The sequence below is a fragment of the Cyprinodon tularosa genome, unplaced genomic scaffold (assembly GCF_016077235.1).
Source record: "Cyprinodon tularosa strain WSP-4 unplaced genomic scaffold, ASM1607723v1 ctg8, whole genome shotgun sequence".
Taxonomy (NCBI): Eukaryota; Metazoa; Chordata; class Actinopteri; order Cyprinodontiformes; family Cyprinodontidae; genus Cyprinodon; species Cyprinodon tularosa.
In genome coordinates this window covers 2,794,219-2,801,543 of record NW_024039562.1, presented here as the reverse complement: position 1 = coordinate 2,801,543, position 7,325 = coordinate 2,794,219, and the positions used below count along the sequence as shown (strand labels likewise).

At 42.8% G+C, this 7,325-nt stretch overlaps 1 pseudogene; it reads left to right on the top strand.

Moving 5' to 3' along the window:
* The first annotated feature begins 314 nt into the window (after positions 1-314).
* LOC119774109 lies at positions 315-4,531 on the top strand (annotated as a pseudogene).
* The last annotated feature ends 2,794 nt before the right edge of the window (positions 4,532-7,325 follow it).

Genomic DNA, 7,325 nt, shown 5'->3' with positions numbered 1-7,325 from the left:
CAGTCTACCGGATGAAGGTGCACCTCTTCGGGGCAGCTTCATCCCCTGGTTGTTCCAACTTCGGATTCAAACACCTTGCATCTCAGGGCCTTGGGAAGTTCAGTGAGGAGTCTGTCAAGTTCATAAAACGAAGCTTTTATGTGGATGATGGCTTAATTAGTGTTGACTCACCAGGCGAAGCCATCAATCTCATTTAGGAGGCAAGAGCCTTGTGCAGAACAGGAAACCTTCGGCTGCACAAGTTTGTATCCAATAAAAAGGAAGTACTTGCCACAATACCACCTGAAGAATGTGTATATTCCAAAGATCTGGACATGACCCTGGGAGAACCTCATATTGAGCGAGCACTCGGAGTTCAATGGTGCATCGAATCAGATGACTTTCAGTTCAGGGTTGTGGTGAAGGCGAACCCACTGACAAGAAGAGGAGTCCTCTCAACTGTTGCATCAGTTTATGACCCTTTAGGATTCGTAGCCCCTTTCATATTGGTTGGCAAACAGATCCTTCAAGAGCTATGCAGAGACAAAGTAAGTTGGGACGAAAATCTCCCTGATCACATTTTGCCAAGATGGGAGTCATGGCTCAAAGATCTGCCTCATTTAGCTGCCTTGAAGATCCAAAGAAGCTATTGTCCACCAACCTTTGGAAAGGTCAAGCATTATGAACTTCACAACTTCTCGGATGCGAGCTTCGATGGATATGGTGCATGCTCATACCTCAAAGCAACGAGTGAAACAGGAGAAATCAGTTGCTCACTTGTTATGTGGAAGGCGAGGGTGGCTCCAACCAAATTCCGAGACTTGAACTGTCATCAGCTGTCACTTCAGTCCGTAATGGCAAAATCCTCAAGAAAGTGCTTGAGATAGAAAATCTAAAAGACTATTACTGGACTGACTCAAAGGTGGTTCTCGGTTATGTCAACAACGACGCCAAGAGATTCCACACGTTTGTTGCTAACCGCATTCAGTTCATAAGATCTAACACTAATCCTGAGCAGTGGAGACATGTCAGCTCCGAAATTAACCCAGCCGACTGCGCCTCTAGGGGGCTAAGTGGAGCCCAGCTGAAAGAGTCTAATTGGCTGCAAGGGCCAGACTTTCTGTGGCAGCAGCATCCACTACCTCAAGGGGAAATGGTGGGAGAAATTGAAACAACTGACCCCGAGCTTCGTAAATCGTATGTTCAGGCAGTTAATACAAAAGAAAAGAGATCAGTGGTGAATCGTCTCACTAAATTCTCTGTCGCTAGGCTCAAGAGACTAATTCGAATGTTTAAAGGTGTTCAGGCAAGAACAAATGACTCAACCAGTCTTGAGGAACAAAGAGAAGCTGAAATCTTTATCATTAGATTAGTGCAAGAGGAAGCTTTCACTGAAGATATACAGAAGCTAAAGCTCCAGAAACAATACTCACTGAGCAAACACAACAAGTTACATCAGCTGAATGCTTTCTTGGATGAAAATAACATTCTCAGGGTGGGAGGACGACTGTCTGAAGCAGCTTTACATTATAATGTAAGGCACCCTGCAATACTTTCAAAGAAATCTCATGTGTCATCCTTGCTTGTTAAGCATCATCATGAGCAAATATTTCACCAAGGGAGAGGCATGAAAATGAACGAGCTGCGTGCAAACGGAATATGGATCATAGGATGTGGAAACGTGGTCTCATCTCACATCCATAAATGTGTGAAATGTAGGAGATACAGAAGAACAACTGAGGTTCAACAAATGTCAGACCTGCCGGAAGAAAGAACCAAGACCTCTCCTCCCTTTACTTACTGTGGTCTAGATTGCTTTATTCCCTTTATTGTGAAGGAGGGAAGAAGAGAGTTAAAACGATATGGGTTGTTGTTTACCTGTTTGTGTTGCAGAGCGGTTCACATAGAGTTACTAGATGACTTAACTACAGATGCTTTCATGAATGCACTAAGAACACTCATAGCCATCAGAGGACCTGTGCGCCAACTGAGAAGCGATCAGGGTACAAATTTTGTAAGTGCCAGGAGAGTGTTTTCTGAGTTATTAAAGGGAATGGATCAAGAAAAACAAAGAAAGATTGGCTGTGAATTTGTGATGAACGTTCCATCTGCGAGTCATATGGGTGGCGTATGGGAACGTCAAATCCGAACAATTCGAAGCATCCTGTCGGCCATGCTCGACAAATCTGCAAGCAGACTCGACACCACAACTTTGAGGACCTTTCTATATGAAACAATGGCTATAATCAACAGCAGGCCCTTGAGTGTTGAACATCTTCGCGATCCAACTGGTCCAGAACCTCTCACACCAAATCATATATTGACCATGAAGTCATCAGTTATTCTGCCTCCACCTGGAAAGTTCTGTGCAGAAGACCTTTATCTGAGTAAAAGGTGGAGAAGAGTGCAGTTTCTAGCCAATGAATTTTGGCAAAGATGGAGGCGTGAATATCTGCTTAATCTACAACAAAGGCAGAAGTGGCAACGAAAATCACGAAACTCACAAGTAAATCACATAGTGATCCTGCAAGACGACAACTCACCAAGAAACGAATGGAAGCTTGGCAAAGTGGTGGAAGTTCAGCCCAGCTCAGATGGCATGGTGAGAAAGCTGAAGCTACTTGTCAGTGACACCACACTTGAGAAAGGAAAACTACAAACCAGAGCTACTTACCTTGAGAGGCCCATCCACAAAGTAGTTACTTTAATAGAGGCCAACTAAGTTGTACAGATAACTTCACATTCATGCATACATTGATTTTTCTAGACTCAATCTTAAAGTTTTTCTTAGAAATCTCTCAATTCAAGTTAATGAGTGATTTGGTGGGAGTGTAAGTGCTTTTGAGTTCTTGTTAAAATTAATCATTCATAATTTATGTTGTTGTTTAGGTAAAACTTTAAATGAGTAAATTCATGGACGTGTTATAAGATAAAATACAGGTTAATTTTATAATTTATTTCATAAGTTTGCTCTTTTCTGCACTGTTATGTTAAGCCAGGAACCAATGTTCATACTTGTGTACCACTACGTTAAATTTAATAGATGCTATACTATGAAGCAAGATTACAAAGCCTGATTCAAGCGTGTAAAGAACCTCTCTTCATGACAAGCGGCTAATGAGGTATTATTATTTGTTTTAATGATAAATCTGTTTATTCTTATGCAGCACAGAATCTTGCTCTTATTTGTACTTGTACACTGTTTGAGCTGATATATATATTTGTGTCTGTACAGTTCTCACGGCATAAAAATATGAATGTCATAAGGAACCTAAATGGAGTTTCATGTTGAACGACATGAGAGAAAAGACGAAATAAATGCCAGTTAAAGAGAACCAATCCGTGTCTGTCGTGACGAGAGTTACATAAAGAATACTAAAATAACACATCCTAGATCAAAAGAGTGAAATAATCTCTTTGTTTACTTTGTTCTGTAAAAAGATATATGTGGTGAAAACAAAATCACACAAAAATCATCAATGTAAATCAAATTTATTAACCAATTTAGGCCTGGATTGTCACACACAACAATAAAGTGGAAAAACACACTACAGGCTAAACAACTTTGTTGTAATGTCCTTAAAACAGGTCAAAATGGGTCTCCATCTTGTTTGTGTCACCTCCACATGCCCGTATGATGTCCCTACAACAGCTGGACATGCACCTGATGAGTTGATTGATGGTCTCCTAAGGGGTCTCCTCTCAGACTTGGACTTAAGCATCAAAGAATTCCTGAACAGTCTGTGGTGCAACTGACAGAGGATGGATCGAGACATGATGTCCCAGATGTGCTCAAGATTCAGGTCTGGAGAATGGGTGAGCCAGTCGATAGCTTCAATGGCTTCATCTTGTAGGAACTACAGTACTACCACACTCCAGTCACATGAGGTCTAGAATTGTCCTGCATTAGGAGGAACACAGGGCCAACAGCACCAGCATATGGTCTCACAAGGTCTCTAAGGATCTCATCTCGGTACCTAATGGCAGTTATCCTACCTCTGACAAACACATGGAGTGCTGTGCGGCTCTCCAAAGAAATACCAGCCCACACCAATACTGACCCACTGCCAAGTTGGTCATGCTGAGGGATGCTTCAAACAACAAATCACTCTCCATGGTGTCTCCAGACTTTGACACATGTGCTCAGTGTGAACCTGCTCTCATCTGTGAAGCACACAAGGTGACAGTGGTGAATTTACAAATTCTGGTGGTCTCTGGCAAATGCCAAGAGTCCTGCTCACTGTTGGGCTTCGAGTTTAACCCCATATGTGTACTCGGGCCCTCATACTTTCCTCATCAAGTTGATATCTGTTTGTGCAAATACATGCAGATTTGTGGCCTGCTGGAGGTCATTTTGCAGGGCTCTGGCAGTTCTCCTCCTGTTCCTCCTTGCAAAAAGCTGGTTGTTTGCTCCTGCTGCCACCTCCAGGTCTCCTGGTGTACTGGCCAGTCTCCTGGTAGCACCTCCAGCCTCTGGACACTGACAGACACAGCAAACCTTCTGGTCAAAGCTTGCATCGATGTGCCATCCTGGGTGAACTGCACTACTTGAGCCACTTGTGTGGGTTTTAGAATCTATCCCATGCTACCATGAGTGTTAAAGCACCACCAACATTAAAAAATTTAATAAAACATCAGCTAGACACTATAGATACTGATAAGTGGTCTCTGGTCCCCACCTGAAGAACCAGTCCTTTATTGAGTGTGCCTTGCTAATTGCCAATAATTCCCACCTGTTGTCTATTCTATATGCAAAGCAGCATGTGAAAATGCATTGTTAAGCAGTGTTGCTTCCGAAGTGGAAAGTTTGATTTCACAGAAGCTTGACTTATTTGAAATTATATTGTGTTGTTTATGTGTAGCATTCTATTTCTGAACATTTTATTTTTGACAAAACTACAAATAATCTGCATGTATTAAGCACAGTTTTCAAAACTTAAATATAATGTTGCCAAGCTTTTCACTTTTGACCAAAAATCTATTCTCTAGGCACTGGTCCCTTATGGATCACCCTGTAGGTGGCTACACAAGGAGTAAGACAGCCATCAGAAACGTACCAAGCAGCCAAAGCCTGGTTGCACGATGGGGACCCAGATCTGCTGATGAGTCAACGCTCAGAGGAGACGACCCATTATTCAAGGAAAGACAGACAGTAAAGGCTGATTTATACTCAGAACCCAGGTCGTCTGTGTGTGTGTCGCAGTAAACGCAAATGTGTCTCCGCCCCTGCCGCAGACACTCTGGTGCACCTCCCCAAAATTGTAGGTGAATTGCAAACAGTGCCACAGACAGAAGGCCTCTAATTGGTCAAATCTACATCCGCTCTACTCTATGCGTATTTCCTGTTTGATACCTTACTGGCTTGTTTTGTTTTTTTGTTTGTATGAACGCTATTGTGGAAAACGACTTGTCACACAAACTTGCCCCCACTTCCTCACTGCCTCGGCCGTATCTATACCCACAGCTAGTTAGTGATTGTGGTTCACGACAATTGCAGCAAGGGCATCTAAGGTAGGAACCTCTGGTCTTAAAAATGAGCCCGTGCCCAGAGGAAGAGGTAGATTCTAGCCACATGGCTGTCAAAAATTGATGCGATTAACACTGCCCAGAGAGTTCCAGATACTGAAGTCTTTAAGACAGCAGAACTGACAGGACATAAGGTCCAAGGAGGCAAAGGAAGGCAGGGAAATCCAGATCAGAGATCCAAAGAGGCATGAAAAAAAATCCAGGTCACTGTCAGGAAGCAGATCCAGGGTCGTCAACAGGCAGAATCCAGCAGAAGTCCAAAGACAGGTCAGGCAAACAGATCAGAACAAGAACAGGCAGGCTTGGAGAGGAGGACTACAGAGAGGAGGTGGAGCAGTTGGTGGGCTAGTGCAAAGATAACATCCTGATCCTGAACGTTGGAAAAGATGGAGGTAATGGTCCACTTCAGGAAGAACAGGCCTAACCATGCTCCACTGCTCATCAACAGCTCAGCTGTAGAGGTGGTCAGCACCAAATTCCTGGGGGTGCACATCACAGAAAACCTCACTGGACTGTAAACACCACCTCACTAGTCAAAATGGCACAAATGGCTTGTATTTCCTGTGGAGGATGAGGAGAGCCCACCAACCCATCCTGACGACCTTCTATAGAAGCACCATAGAGAGCAGTCTGACCAGCTGTCTCACTGTGTGGTGTGGAGGCTGCAGTTCCTCCAACTGGAACAAAGTGAGAAGAGTGGTAAAAAGAGCAGAGGGGATCATCGGGGCACCTCTTCCCTTCATATAAGACATTTCTTCTCTGTGCTGTGTGTCCCTGTGATGCCCCACTGTCATCAGACTACTGAACTGTTGAAAAAAACTCGAAATCATGTCAAAACTCTTCATCACACTGATAATACCACACCAAAAAATACTGCATATTTGCACCTAATATATTAATGCTCTGAACCTCCATATAAATGCGTTTTTGGCACCAGGTTTTTCTCCCACACTCTTTACATTTGATCAATGCTTTATGGAATAGAAATATTAATGTATTATCTGAAAAGCTGTATTAAATGCAATTTCATTTTGTATTAACTCTGTGTACAAAATGGCAATAAAATTGGTCTAAGTCTAAGATCATTCGCCTTTTCTACCAGAAGCTGGTGTTTTGCTCATCTAAAGTCTTTGCCAATTCCCTTCTGGGCCCCTGACATGTATTAAGCCATGTGCCTATTTAGCTTACTTACTAAAATGCCTGACTAAAGCTTCCATGTAATAGTGAGGCAGGTTATTGGCAGATTATTAGTTGGATGGGACCTGTCCCTTCTGGGGATCCTTTGGGATCAGGACCATCCAGTCTTTTGCCATTCATGGTGTATCTCATTCAATTAGGCAATTAGCAGCTGTTTCATTTGTGCTGCTGGGTACTCATGAAGTGCAGTTAGTTTCTTTAGCGAGTAGTTTTGAATCTTTTCATGGGTTAGTGCTGTCCAGCTCTTCATGTTTAAGACTCTTTCCTATATGTCTGCCAAAGTGATGGTTACTGGATCATGTTCAGGGAAGTTGCTGGCTCTACTCTTAGATCCACTAGTAACTGAGCATTGATGTTGCATCATTCTCCATTATGCTGTTCCAGTACTTCTTTCAGCAGTTTCCAGGGCCTCAGATGATGTCACAGGCATCTGTTTGTATTTCTGGTGTCTTCCGTTTCTGGATTCACCCTTCTGGAGTTTTGTGTTGTCTTAATTTTGGCTTGCATGGTGGATATTGTCTAGTGTGTTCACCCTTATGACCTGACCTTACAGGTTTACGTATCTTAAAACAAATGCAAACACAAAATTCCTTTAAAGTGCAAAATGTACATGCATTTAGAAA